This window comes from Anguilla rostrata, chromosome 3 (assembly GCF_018555375.3).
Source record: "Anguilla rostrata isolate EN2019 chromosome 3, ASM1855537v3, whole genome shotgun sequence".
Lineage (NCBI taxonomy): Eukaryota > Metazoa > Chordata > Actinopteri > Anguilliformes > Anguillidae > Anguilla > Anguilla rostrata.
Genome location: NC_057935.1, coordinates 36,722,743 through 36,738,352, shown reverse-complemented (window position 1 = coordinate 36,738,352; position 15,610 = coordinate 36,722,743). Strand labels below are relative to the sequence as shown.

Genomic DNA, 15,610 nt, shown 5'->3' with positions numbered 1-15,610 from the left:
TAACTTCATACACATAACGACATAACTATGCAAAACACAGATTTATATGATAAAGTTTGCACAAATGCATATAACTCTTCTTCACAATACAAATAAACAAAAGGCCACGCACATAGCTCTGCACCGTGCATGCACAATAAAAACAGGTCCATAGAATGATTTGCGATACAGAACGACTCAGAAACACAACATCTTTTCTTTGCATATGAATTCACAACACTAAAACCCACAATTCTTAAGGCTTTCCACAGACTCAGTGATTCATGATCTGACATCTACTGTTGTAACTGAATAGCTATTTTGACATACAGGAGAAATAAAGATGGCTTTTAATGCATCCTCACAGCTGGCTGTGTACTGCTGCCTACATTGCAAAGTCTAAAATGAATTGTAAGATGACCAAATTAGACCCACAATAATTTTGTTCATATACACACCGCTACAAGTGAATTCGACATCCAGTTACAATACACCATCTGTTACCTCTGAAGTGATTGCCACGCACACAAATATTCATACACTGTCAGGGTTACTGTGATTGTTTGCATCTGCTACTCGATGGATATATATGTTTTTCTAGCACATATTTTAGCCAAGTCGATCTGCTAAATGGTAAATGGACTGCATTTATATAGTGCCTCTCATTCACCCATTCACACTCACACACACACACACACCAACGGTGAAAGGCTGCCATGCAAGCAATTAGGGGTTAGGTGTCTTGCTCAGGGAAGGAACTGGCAACCCTCCGACTGCCAGACAACCACTCTTACCTCCTGAGCTAACTCACCCACATCGATCTCTACATCACAAAACATTGTGAATTGAACTGATTCTGCATGGCAGCAGTGTACTGAATAACCAAATGTATTATGCATACTTAGAAGACCCCAAATGTAGCCTTGTGCTCTGGTGTGTTGCTTATAATGCAAATGAGGGGTTTAATGTTCACTCTGCCCAGAATGTGACTGTGCACATGTAAGACAGCCAGGTCAGTTAATCTTCTTTGAGTCATTAAAGACATACTATGCATGATTTCTTTCCATGCTTCTGTGTTTTCAATCAAAAATGTCTCTGCCCGTGTTCTGAGCCCCACCTACACCTGCAACATACATGTTCAAGGGGGGAAAAAGTGACTTCATATCCTGACAATATTGTTACTATTGACTTACACTGAAACGGGTAGCTGAAAGACCAATACTGGAGCTAACCACACTGGCACTAGTGAGCAACTTGAGGAAGACGAGGACATGAGCTTCAAAAATGAAGCCCGGTCTTGGCTGCTTGATCCATACACATTTCTTCTTCTTCTATTGACTACATGCTTCTGAGGTACAGCCCACAAAGAAAAAAGGGTAACACCCAGAAACATCCAAAATACTTTTTACAATAACAAATATAGGCAGACAAGCAGGGACTGGGCAGAAGTGAACACAGATACAGTTGCCAGTGAATGCATCATAGTAATGACTGAGCATCGTTGTTATCTCCGCCAGGCGGAGCCTGGAGGGGATCATCCATTTGGTCGCGTGTGTTTGTGCGTGTGTGTGTCTGTCCGCAGCTAATCTCGCATACTACTGGGCCGATCAGCCTAATATTTGTTGTGCATGCTGACAGCAGGCCAAGGACCTGAATTCTCGAATATTTTGCAAATCGGTGAAAAGTGAAAATCCTTCATAACATGGCTTCGGGTTCTGCAGTCAGGTTTTTGATAAAGTAGAAAAATATCACCTCTCTGAACAGTCTGATAGATAGCAGAGCAGCGATTGGTGTTTTACTGAGCGTAGTTCTTATTGAATCAGGGAGCAGATTCAACATCTCATGTTAATTAAACCTTGTGGTCACTTTTCGCCAGCAACTGCCTGATTACAGTGCAGTTTCTCCAAATTCTATATAGCTAGTTGTTTGTATGGAAGGCATTTATGCAAACAACGATACAATTTATTAAAATATGAATGATTAGAAGTCACTTCAAGATTATCTACAAATTTTTGGGTCACAACCGTAATTTAATTGGCAAATTTTTTAGTGGGATTAAAATGGTGAAAATCAGTGATTGACAAGATATTTTCTCTATCACAACTCTCATTATTGCAGTAGGTTACCAACCAGTGCCCCCAGCACCCCCACTTCCAGCACCTATAATTTGACATGAATCTGCTGTAAAGACATGTGTAAGGACAAACTATACTAGAGACTGCATTTACAGAATATTTTCTTTCAGGATAGCAATGTGTTGTCAGGGCCGGCCCTAGGATTTTGTTGGCCCTAAACAACAACAAGCGCGGAGGGGTGGGGGGGATCTCTTGGTAAAATCATTATGTTACGCAATGTTCTGTTGCCATTCCATTTTAAATTCATACCGCTAATTCCGCGATAGGGGATGAATAACGTAATTACAAAAATAACGTTATTTACCTTTGAGATACACTGGATCGTGTGGCCCCCTCTTGTGGTCGTGTGGCCCCCCCTAGCGGTTGTGGCCCTAAACAACCGCATAGAGTGTTTAGGGGGGCTGGCCCTGTGTGTTGTAAATGTAGGGTGTTGAAGATCAATACAGTCCGGCTGGCTAGAGGAAGTGCTTGCTATAAATTGGTAGAACCAATCTGAGAGAGACTAAAGCCGCGTTTCCACCGCAGGGACTTTCCCCAGGAACTAGGAACTCAGTGCGTTTCCACCGCAGGGACCAGGGTCTAAATTAAGTTCCGGGAACATTATTTTACCCCCCCAAAAAGAACCTGCTCGGGAGGCAGTACTTTCTAAAAGTACAGGAACTTTGGGTGTGGGGCGCAAGCACTGAAAATTTCTGATTGGTCGAGTACTCGCAGCATTTTATTTCAACCGCCATTTTTAAAAATCTGCAGCCGCAAACCGATTTATTATTTTCATAATAATAGCTTGAATTCAAACCTTCATGTTATGCGGCGCAGTAGCCTACTTTTGGTTATAGCCTGCCAACGTCTTGGAACAGATGAGAAATTAAGATTGTGGATTATAACATGTGCTCTTCTGTTCTTTTCTTGCTTTAGCATTAAGTCTGTTTTATAAAATATTAAGCATTCATGCTGGGACAGCATATTATGTACCAAAACATTCAAATGGTTTAATTCGGTTGCTGAATATTTTCATCCGGATTTTCTTTGTTAGCCCGTTATAATTGACTCAAAACGTTTGACACAGTTATGTGAAGTATGCGGTAGTTCTGCGTAATTTACATTGGGGATACAGTAAAAGCAAACTGGAAAAAATCATCTTCCACACTTTTTGTCAGGGTAAAATAACAGGTTAATTCTAGTAATCGTCCCTTTTGCTTTTTCAAACTGCCACAATTTTACTCTGCGATTCTTCAATTTCACAAAAAGACCAGGAAGACTAGACATGGACTTATGGTGCATGGTTCGCATCTGGAGGGCACACTTCAAGTGGCCTATTTAGCTGCTCTGCTAGCAGTAACTCTGAAGGAATCTAAAAGATGAAAGCAAATGGTGGCTGTACCATTGCTGTCTAGGCCGTCCTCAAACAAGCCCTCCAGCGGCATTTCAAGTCATCTCGATCATCCATGCATCTGGCTAGCTCGCCAGTACTTTCCGCCCCTGCATCTTCCTTTAGTACGACCACGTACGTTGTTGTGGGACGCCTTTGTGATCGATGCCCGTGTGTTGGCTCCCACAGCACCAGTTTCCTGGCTGGGAGCTCCTGGTGTCTCTGGCAGTGACCGGCCAGCCTCATTCTCCTGGATGCTATTTTCTCACTCACCCTTGGTAACCCCCCATACAGATCCTTGATGGTAATATGTTTATTGTGGTTGATGTTCAGTACTACACGCAGCATTCTGGTGTAGCATCCGTCCAGGGACTTCTGCAGGGTAGGATTTAGGGTCCAGCATTTACATCCATATAGAAGAATGGACTCAATAGTTGCAGAGATGAAGCTGAGCTTGATATGTCAGGGGAGGTTGGATTTCCACACACTGGCCATGCCGTTCAGAGCTTTCCATGCGAGCGCCTTCCTCACTTTAAGGTCTTGCTCTGATGAGTTGACCCATGAGCCCAGGTATTTGAAGTCATCGACTTCTTTCAGACCAGTGCCTCCGGTTGTCATTAGAGGTGGATGGTCCGGGAGGATGTTACAGGTGATGACCTTGGTTTTCTTGGCATTTCGCCTAAGACCAACCTTAGCACACTCTGTCTCCACTCTGGTCAAGAGCTCCTGTGCCTGCTCCACTCAGTCAGCAGGCTGATGTCATCTGCATAGTCTAGGTTCGTTAGCACTACAGCAGGGAGTCATCTAGACCTCCTAGGTGTAATAGTGACGCCGAGTTCCTGCTCCCGTCCACTGATGGCCCGCCTAAGTGCATAGTCCTGGACTATAATGAAGAGAAAGGGGGCGAGGGTGTCCCCTTGCAAAACCCCAGCCAGGATGTCAAACTCCTCGCTGTTACTGTCTGGGGTCACCACCTTAGCTCTTGTACCCGTGTACATGGTCCCTATGGCCCGGAGTAGGTTGGGAGGGACACCGTAAGCCTTGAGTATCCTCATCATCATACCTCTGTGTATTGAATCAAATGCCTTTTTGAAGTCGATGAAACACAGCACAGCTGTCAGGTTGTTCTTTTTCACCTCCTCAATGATCCTCCTTAAGGCTAAGGTCTGGGTAACGGTGGCCCTCCCCTCTTGAAAGCTATTTTGGTTTTCCCTCAAGTGGGGGTAGATGGTGCACCGTATCCGGTTTAGTATAATGTGGTTGTACATCTTTGCAATGATACATGTCAGACTGATGCCACAGTAGTTGTCAGGTTTTGAGAGATCTCCAGATTTCGGCACTGGGATGATGTTAGAGAGAGACCACACATCAGGCTTGTTGTTTCTTATCAGAACAAGGTTGCAAATCTCCAGGATGATGTCGTCAAGATCGCAATTCTTAAAGACCTCTGGGGGAATGCCATCCGGCCCAGCACTTTTCCCCTGCTTCAGAGTGGATTTCACTCTGGCAAACTCCCTGACTGTAAAGGGACCATCATCAATATTGAGATCTGTGAGGACTGCAGGTATCTCTTCCTCAGCTCCATCCACTGTTAGGTGTGTGCTTAGGAGATTCCGGAAGTGAGTGAACCAGGAAGTCACTCTCTCTTCTGGGCTGTTGCCTGCAACCTGTCCGTTTTTTGACCTTTTGCGCGCACTCATCTCATTTATGACTCGCCATGACTCCCCATACTGTTGTTCACCCTGAGCTGCCTCCACTCTCCGCACCCTCTCCATCAGCTCCTCCCCTTGTCGTACGTATTGAAGAGAAGTTGCTTGGCCTCAATCAATACCTCACGATTCTCCATAGTCCGCTCGTGATCGAAGCATCAACGTGCTTCCTCCACTTTTTCACGTGCTGCCATGACCTCCGGATGCCTGGCCCTCGGGGAGGTTCTGATCTTCTCCATCACTGGCACACATCCTAGTCGCCTCCACATTCGCAGTGACAAACCGCTCATACTTTGCATTAGGCTCCTCCTCCTCATCCTGCAGCTGAAAGCGATTTCTCACCTCCACTGTATATCTGGCTTGAAGGTCAAGACTTGTCGAAAACACCTTCCAGTCACATCGGGTCCTCGGGCTTGGCTTAGGGACCCTCAGGCTCAGTCGCACCCTCATGGTGACCACTCGATGATCAGAGCCCACAGAGTCGAAATTGCTGTAAGGTTCAGCGTTCAGGATAGAATTCCTCCACCTGCGCCTTACCAGTATGTAGTCCAGCTGATGTAACATCCCGGTAGCCCGATCCTGGAAGGTCCATCTCTTGCCCATTCTTTTCCAGAACAGGATGTTCGCAGCCAGTAGCTGATATTCCATGAATAGGGCAGCAAGATATTCGCCATTGTGGTTGGTGGTGTTGTGGTATGTGAAGGGTGTGTCCTCTGGTCCAAGCCTCGCATTGAAGTCACCCAGAATAGCTAGGAAGTTGTGAGCCGGGACCTTAGAGAGTGCTGTTGTAAGATCCTCATAGAACTTCTCTACTTCCTCAACTAGTGTGAGTACACAACCATGATGGTTGTAACTGGGTTGCTATCGAAATCCACGATAAGGATCCTCTCGGTGTGATGGTGAACCCTACAGAGAGCCTTACGCGCCCGAGAACTCAGCATTAGCCCAACGCCACCAGTAGCAGCCTGGGCCTCGTTTCGCCATGCAGATGAGGTGATGAGCGAGCATCCCTCCACTCTGCGATACACGATCGGATCATCAGCATGTACTCTCCTGTGCTCCTGGACTCCCAGGATCTCTACCCCCCTTTCTTCGGCACAGTGTGCAAGTTCCGCCAACCTCGCTTCTTCCCTCACTGTGTTTGCATTGAAGGTTCCCATAATAAACAACGCATGAGTGCATCCGTGTGCTGTAGTCAGACTGAACCCTCCCTTTCGGCTTTGGGGTCCCATCGTCATGCTGTCCACCGGGGGGAGGACCAGCACCACCATCTGCTGTGTGATTCCTGTGGACTCCCGCCACTGGAAGTATAGGATTCTCAATAACTGGACTACAATATTAATTAAAATTTTCACATAAATCCGAGTTTTCATTCTATTTATTGTTGTCATTTTGCAATTATATGGAAATGACGATGAGAGTCGAATTAATCAATTCAACAACAAATTGTTTACGATCTGTGCATGTTTTCTGCAATAAATGTTGTTACCAGTTATTTGTGGAATGTGAATGCATTCTGTCGCCTTGGATGTCAAGACATGAAAGTGAATGTTTGCATAAAAACATAATGAATGTGTTTGAGAGGATATATAAAACAGTTACAATCTGTATATTGGCCTGTTATATCCTGTTTGTTGCATAACAACAACGGTCCAAGTCAAACTACCAATGAGAGTTTTGCTTGACAACGGTAAAATAATATGCCCAAACGGCCCCGGAAGAATATTTCAATTTCAGGTGATTCAGTCAATAAAAATAAATAAATACTAAAGTAATCATATATAGTCATTGTTGGTAACCCGTTGTATAAGTGGAATAAACCTCACCAGGCTGTCCCATTATTGGAAAATAATGTACTTCGGTGGTAGTATGGAGTTACAGAAGAAATCATAGGACAGATGGACCGACGACGACGTCACTTTTTCATACGTCAGTGGACTAATTTGCCTAATCTTTAGACCGCGGTAGAAACGCAGACAACAATGGGCTGAAGGAACCCTTTAGTTCCTTGAAAAGTAGTTCCTGAGACTAAAAGTTCCAGGTACTTTGGGTGGAAATGCGGCTTAAATGTTGACTGAATCCATTTTTTTTTCACCAAGAAGACTGATACTATTCCTGGGATTTTTGCATATTGAAATTGAAAAATGTATGAATGATGAGATTTCCTGTCTTAAGAGTGAGTGCAAGCCCACAAATTTGGAATCAATAGTATTTAAGACAATGTAAGCCCTTATTGCCAATTTACATGTAGTTTCTCTGTGTACCCTGTGTATGCTTCTCTGTTCACACACATACGAGCAGCACAGACAGTATTATCTCCTCATAGCTAGCATTTTAGCATCATATATTGCCCAATGAGATCCAGTGCATTTAGGCATGTTCACAATATCACTGTGTTTCATATTGCAGTTCCTGCCCGACTGGTTCAGGGTTCTTATGGCAGCAGGGATAAAGCTCACACTGCCCCTATTATATGTCCAGTTCCATTGCCTTATACCTTTGTCCTGAGGGCAACCGTTCAAAGCACTCGGCAAAAGTATGCGTGGTGTCAGCAAGCTGCAAAGAATCCTGTGGATCCATAAGGGAAATTTTGTAGGAGATAAACGTTATTTTCTCAAGTGAGTTTACAACGTGCGAAATGTAAGTTGGTGAGCTGTTTTGGACAGTGTATTGTGGGAACGTGAAGATTAAGTAAAAATAAGTTCTGAATCCAGCAGTTCATTGCCTTTGTTAAAATGTTCAGCACAGAATATTGAACACAAGCAGTACTGCATGCTAGAACCCTCACTTAACCTGCATTCAAAATATATTTTATGTAATTTAATTTACTAGTGAAAATGGCAATGATCAATTAAATTGCCAAAATTCATTGATAGTCAGTCCAACAGTAACCTGGCGGAATCAAAAAGTCAAGACAAACTATATCAGGTTTTAAGATTAGATAATTTTATCAAATGAGAAACAGTCAATTGGAGTAATCAACTGATTAGAGTAATCATACATTCATTACTGAATATAGGCTGACTACTTATAATTTACAAAACACAAGCTATTAAACAATGCATTAATTTGAAATTAACATAAAGGATAGAAAGACCAATATCCCACCCCTTGCCAGAGTATAACTGTCTTCCAATTCAAGCAGTACAGGAATGAAAGGAAACAAGCTAGAAGAACTCAGATGCATGCTCTGATTTGGCGAATTTGTTTGCAATTAATAAGCTTGGTTCAAAATAGTGGTCAAAAATGAGAATGCACACCAGCTGATTTACATAGAAATGTGGGCTTATTTATGAACTTAAGGCAATGAAAACTGAGACAATACTATATATCAATTATACCTTATTAATGTAAAACAAGATCAAAGAGGAATGAGGTGGTGCTGCTCTTGTATATTCAATGTGAACTCAATTTCTGCTGAGTATCAATAAGTGGAGCTAATTTAAACCAGACAATGTACTACTTCATTATGAAAGAGACATTTTTATCAAGCTTTGATGAAAATATATACCATTGCCCATCTCTTTTCATGCTTTGGGATCTTCATTATGATTGAACATTCACCTGGTTTATATGAAAAATAGTTCAAGGTAACATACTCCCAGTAACTGGTTAATTTTACCCCAAAGCTTGATCCTGTTGGTGAGACCAGTTTGTACCTGTAAAGGTGCTGCCAGAACCATGGGGTTTTCTTATTCTTCTACTTCTTCTTCTTCTTATTATTATTATTATTCATAAGATCAATTAACCGACATAAATGTGACACTGCTGCTCAGCAAATTAAAATGTTTTCAATGCTTTATATTAAAACTATTGCTTTTCACACATCTTGAGAATATTAACTGCACTCATTTATGCAGTGGTTTAACAATGGTTTAACATAAGAAAATTAGGATGCTATGAATAAATAACACAAAATGACTACTATGTCCTACTCATATTAACCAAACCACTGCTTAGCGATGCCATTGCCTTCAACCTTCAGAAAAGAGGGGCTTCTACCAGTAAATTTCACTGGACTCAGTCATACATCTCATTTTGTCCCACATTTACTTTCTAATTTTAAGGGTCAACAGTATTTTAATACCATTTTAAAGACATATGCAATGTTTTTTATGGTGCATATACAGGAAGGTTTTGATGGCTAAACCAGCCAAGCATGGTTAAAGAGACCCCCACTGCAGCTGCCTCCAAGCCCTGCTTAATTGTGTCACCTGACCCCATCTCACCTGGGTCTGCATGGAAATCATAATGCAATCCAACTGTGGAGAAAAATGATATACTGTGTGCTCACCCTAAATATTTATTCAGGTCCCACAGAACAGGCATGTTTCAGCCTAATAAAAGGGAGAGAAATAGCCTTGTAACTTTGGAAACGATGGCTTGCAATTGTACCGCTCGGGGGCCAGTTTCCAGAACATTACCATTTTCATAGGCTTCGATGCTTGATGCGATTTTTCTACCCCACACTCCAGATTATTTTTCTCTTGAGCCTCTTTTAATAAATTGGTTAATCAATATATTCATTTTGGAAGGAGAGCACCTTAGAAACAGAAAACAGGTAGCATATTTGTCTTTCATGTTTATGATTTCACACAGAATATTAAAGCATATGATATTTTCTCTTGAATCAAAGAAAAGGGCTCTTAGAAACAATGGGATATATATGAAAATATTATTCAATAGATCACATTTAAAGAGACTGGAATATGCGTTCTCTGTACCATTTAACGAGCATATGAATAGGACATTATTTAGCACATCCTAAAACAGGGGTTGTAGCTGCTTTAGGCTTCAGTCATTTAGAAAATTATGACTTATCTATTTAAAAAACTGATTATTAGATTTTTTTTTTCTAATTTTGTGCACCGGTAAAAGAAATTGCTTACAAGTAACCAATATTTACATTTTCATATACTCTCACTCTAGATTCTCATCTCCCCACCCCCCTTCCCCCTCCACCACACACACACACACACTATTTTCCAGAAGGCTGGAGTTATCACATAACTACACTGAACCCCTCTTGTATGGTCTACCTGAAGCTGCACATCTGTTGCACTGTACATCTACAAAGATTGTTACAGTATGCCCTATAAGGAATACAGCTTCACCCACTCTGACACATTTATATAAAATGAAATCTGGTTAGGTCAGTACATTTCCTCTTTTTGAATTCCTCTGAATGAACCTATATACAGCTGTAGTAAGGGTCTTAATACTAATGTTAGCCCACTTCTGCCACAGACAGTTCGCTCTCTCTCGTTCTCTCTCTTTCTCTCTCTCCCTCCCTCCCTCCCTCCCTCCCTCTCGTCTATGGACCGTAATAGCTTTTGTGTACAGCACAGGCAGCGCCGACATATCTTCTGGCACAGAGAACCTCTCCCTCATCGCGCTGCCTGCTAATGAGATCTTTCCCCATATAATTAATACCATAAGAATTTTAATTCTGACTGAATCAATTTAATGTGATGTGATTTTGTCAGCTCTATTCCCCAACTAAGAAAAAATTAGAGTGAGCCCCAATGCTTATTACATACATCATTTCACGGGCCCTGCATTCCCTGCTGACTTAAACAAATTCTAATTAAGACTAATTAAAGCATCATTTATGAAAACGCTTGTGATAGCTATGCAAACATTCTGGGTGGGCATGCTTTGCATGATAATTACCCCCTGGTTTAAATTAAGACCTGTTCATTGGCAATTAGGCCTGCCTGACACCAGCACCTTGTGGAAAACCAGTCTTTATTCAATTCTTGCAATTAAATATGAGCTCCAATTATGAATTGTCTATTGAAAATACATATTTGAAGGAGAAGCTTGATTACTCATTTTTTCAACTTTTTTGTCAGACATATTTGGTAAACCATCTCTGGTTTCTTTATTTGTGTTGCCATGGTGTTACAGGAGTGGCCACACCTCCTAGTAAACCTGTGTGTAATGTGACTGATGCACTACCTGACACCTGCTCTCTGTGGGAGAAGTAATTTGTTTGTGTTTTATTATGATTCTCCCACAATAAAGACAGAGTTAGGCAGATGTGTCCAAGCTGCACACCCATGGATCTCCAGCACATCATATGGCATTTTTTTTTTTGTATATTTATGTATTAATCACAAAAAACTATGTTTTTTAATGGAAAATTTAGCATTTGCCAAATACCTCAAAAGACAGAAAATTAAATAGTTTAGCCCTAATGCTAGCATCAATGCTAGCCTGTTCTCCATCAAGGAGTTCAGCACAGATGTTTGACAACTTTGACAACTACTACGGCCCTGTATATATCTACTGTACTTCAAACAGCATGTACTTACCCCAGGGCTGTAGCAGTTATCAAAGATCTGTGCTGATACACCTTGATGGAAAGCACACTGATGTTAGCGTTAGGGCTGATCATTTTCATTTTCTGTCTTTCGAAGCCTTTTGCAAATGCAAACATTAAACATGTTTTTTTTGTGATCAATTTCCTTTTTGCTCTGGAAGTAACATTAACTGGAAATTTACCATCATCCTAAAACAAGTATGTTAGTTAATCAAATGTTTAAATCAAATTTTCTATAACACCGCACATATATGTACATAGCGTATAGGTGTGAAAAATATCCCTCCCTAACATAATGTGCCTGTCAGCCTGCATTCAATACCACGACAATACTGTGACACAGTTAACATTTACCATCCCCCAACCCACCACATTACAACATTACAATTCAGCAACACACAAGAAACTTTAAATTTCTCATTCACTAAATTATTTTAGTTTCACCGATGAAATGTACAGTAATAGAATTTCCCATTTCTTATTCCCATTTATAAGAAAAAACTGAATTCACAATTGTTGTTTGTCACACAAAACTTAATGGAAAAGTAACTTAAACTATACTGTCCAGAAACAAATACTTGATGATGTCATCTGTCCAGCTAGGTAGCCAAAAACAGGGATAGCTTACTGGGTGACAATACAGTAGCAACAGAAGCAGTGGTACTCCTGGATGTAACTTAACTTTTCTCATGATGAGCATAAAACTAGCTACCCTAACAACATTAATTAGCCTAGGCTAAGACATAAAAAATGTGCATTTACAACATATATGTAATGTTATATACATTTACATCTAGCTAGCTAGCTAGTAATATGATCTGAAACAATAGTGCTAACTATCTATATCAAATGATTTATTAGTTCGTCAGCTAGATGTCAGAGTTGCCATGGAAATCCTAGCTGCTAAAAACATAACGTTAGTCATCCCAACTGTAATTAGCTACCTAGCTAATAGACAGCAAAGACAATATGGTACCTAATGTGAACAGAACTGGCTGGCCATATGCTTTTGCCCTGGCTTTACTGGATTCAACATGTTATAGCTATGAGACACGGAGGAACATGTTCGCAAACACAATGGTCAGAGTACCCAAAAATAACTATGTGTACTTCGTAATTCATTTGCTCCAAATCACTTACTTCCTACCATTACAGCATTGATTTGCACCCGAAGCGACCTAATTTCATAAATATTACAAAACCAAATGCTGCAAAACTATTTTTTTAACACAACTGAATCAAATTATGCAGTTATATTTCTACATTATATTTCTATAGGCTATTATAGTAATTTTCTTATATAGCCTAAGCAGAAAATGTATCACGGCATTATTACAGGTAGGTACAATGACAAAAGCACTAAAATGTGCAAAACAAAATAAAACACAAAATTGAAAAAATAGTTAAAGAAATACAAAGTGCAGTATTTTTCTTTTTGAAGAAGTAGCTTCTTCAGACAGGCACTGCACACAAATTGGTTACATTTCACCCAGCTGTAATGTAGTCTATTCCATTTATTCAAAGTGTCAGTTTCAGTGAAAAACTATCTACTGTCTGTCTACAACACCCATAATTTAATGCCCACCCTAAAGTCTTCATCAACTTCATTGCATGATTGCAATTAATGAATTGTGTATGATTATATTTGAAAAATTTGTTTAGATAGCCCTAGCTTGAGCTAGCATTTTGTATAAATGTGTCGGTCATTCAGTTGCTCAATAGCATAGCGGAGCAGAGAACGACACATTCACTCACATTCACAACCAAGACAATGAATGCATGAGTGGTATTGTGTCAGAGTCAGGAAGGTTTAAACAGAAAAAAGTATTTTTTAGGGGGTATCCACAACACAATAATGGTGTAACATAGCTATACAAAATTCGGTATTTGTTGAGCACATGGGGATTGGAGTCCACATGTGAAATGGTATTGGGACTGGTGGCGATATCAAGGTAAAAAAATCTCTGTTTTACATGGGAGTGCTGGCCAATGCCAACATACTGTACACTGAACACAATTATTAGTGTAATGCACACTTCTATCTAAATCTCTAAATCTTTCCCAGTTTATCTCTACTGCTGGCAAATTAATTTACACATAATTTCTCATTAAACTCACATTGTCAAATTGGAAGAGGCATGTACTGTATAGTGAAATTCATTCGTGACATCACAAAACAGTCTTAGGCCGGAAACACACCCTACACAAGTACGCAAACACAAATGACAACGCCAGGCCAATGCACATCCTTGACATGCGTTCATAATGCCGAAGTGGAGGTAATAAACCTGAGTCCTGATGGGGGCGATCCAGGACAGTTGTGAAAGACTAAGTGGAAAGAAGCAAAAATCGAAGAAAACGGCTTCATCCTGTTGTCACCTGCTATAAGGCCCCTCGCTGTGACGCTTGAAACCGCAGCTTGTGCTTGCATTGCGTTAAGAATTTCAGGTGACGCATTTTAGAACGCAATGAAAACCGACTTTGCGATGCATCTGCGTTAGCGTACATACATAGGATATGTTTCGGCCCTTGTATGCACACAGTGTCATAATGTAGTTCTGACTTATATTAGCAGGTCTACACACCATGATACATCAAGAGCATAGTTTTTGGCAAACAATTTTTCATTGAGTGTATTTCACGTAGTGTACAACAATTACAACCACTCTCAAATGGCAAGAATTTTATACTCAGAAGTACAAAGTAAAGACAGCGAAACCACAAAGTGCCACATTAATCTACATAATGGGTAAAGCCAGCCATCTCTTCGGTGGTGAGACAAGGTATCATTTGTGGAAAATGTTTGCACTACACTTCTACACATCTTGTGTTTGTTTTGCCTTCCAGTTCCTTTGATTTTGGCTGTGATTTGGATGAATTATACACCTTGCTATATTGATTTTGCTCCTGACTGGCAGCTGGCTCAATATTAAGAAAGGAAAACACAATTCCCAAATCTGCAGCTGATGCTAAGGGGGTGGGAGGGTAGGCAATGTGACGGAAACCTCCCTGTTTAACGTGTACCAACTCTCACTGTACATGCAGATGGCATGGTGCTCCCAGATTTCATTTCAGCTAATCTAATCCCCCCTCTGCTCCCACTAGAAAGGAGGAGTATTAGTGGCCATATGTCAACCAGATTTGTTAGATTATTCATTACAATTAATTGCTGTTCTCACTTAAGGCCTTTAATGCTGTGAATTGCTTAGAATTCTACTGCAAACACAAAAATTATGAGTAAAAGATGTAAGCCCTGTCATTCAAATTTCATGCTGACCTTTAGTGGAGCCTGGCTTTTCTGAGGGTGCAGCAGGGAAAAGCTTCCTAATTGGTATTCTGTCATTTTCTCTCTCTCCCCCATCTACAGGTAGACGGTTGGACTAGTCAGACATCTTAACAGAGAACACAAGGAGGGGGTCTCGTCTGTACCTTGAGATGATATTTAGCTGCATACTGAAAGTACACTGAGTAGGTAGCAGTTTTTAGAAATAGAATTGAAATAAAATATAAACCTGAGCTTTTTATTCATCAGACAATTTAACAACCTAGTGTAGAATTTCCTGTAGGTGTTACAGACAAAGAAGCCCGATTTTTCTGTTTAATTTCTCTCTGAATACATTCCATTCTTTTTTTGTGTGTGCGTGTTAAAAATATTCAAATAAGGATTATCAAACTTGAAAATTCAGGAGGAATATTTGGTCCCAGGAGCCCTCCTAGCCATCTGGATTAATGTGCTGTCATAATGTATAAGGCTTAATATTTTGGTGATTAATGTTTCTCCTGTACTCCAGAGCTGTGCCTGTAATGATCCAAGTGCTGCTTACACGTGGGGATATTATGGTTTTATTAGAAAAAGACGTGCATGCTACATAGAATGTGCTGCTGCCCCAAGACATGTTCAGAGAATAGTGTCTCACACGCCGGTTTCTTGTGTGATGATCCAACATGTCATGTGTTGCCAGTTCAGTGGTGCTGTAGTCATTGCATCTGTGTGAAATGGCTTAACTTTAGAGCTCCTAGACAGATGATGATGACATTAGCACTGAAATTGAGGATTAGAAACTGTTGTGTCAAGTGTGCTTGTTTGTACATA

The 15,610-nt window shown here is 40.8% G+C and overlaps 1 pseudogene; it reads right to left on the bottom strand.

Annotated features, from left to right (window-relative positions):
• Positions 1-5,372: 5,372 nt before the first annotated feature.
• On the bottom strand, positions 5,373-6,352 carry LOC135251930 (craniofacial development protein 2-like; annotated as a pseudogene).
• Positions 6,353-15,610: the final 9,258 nt, after the last annotated feature.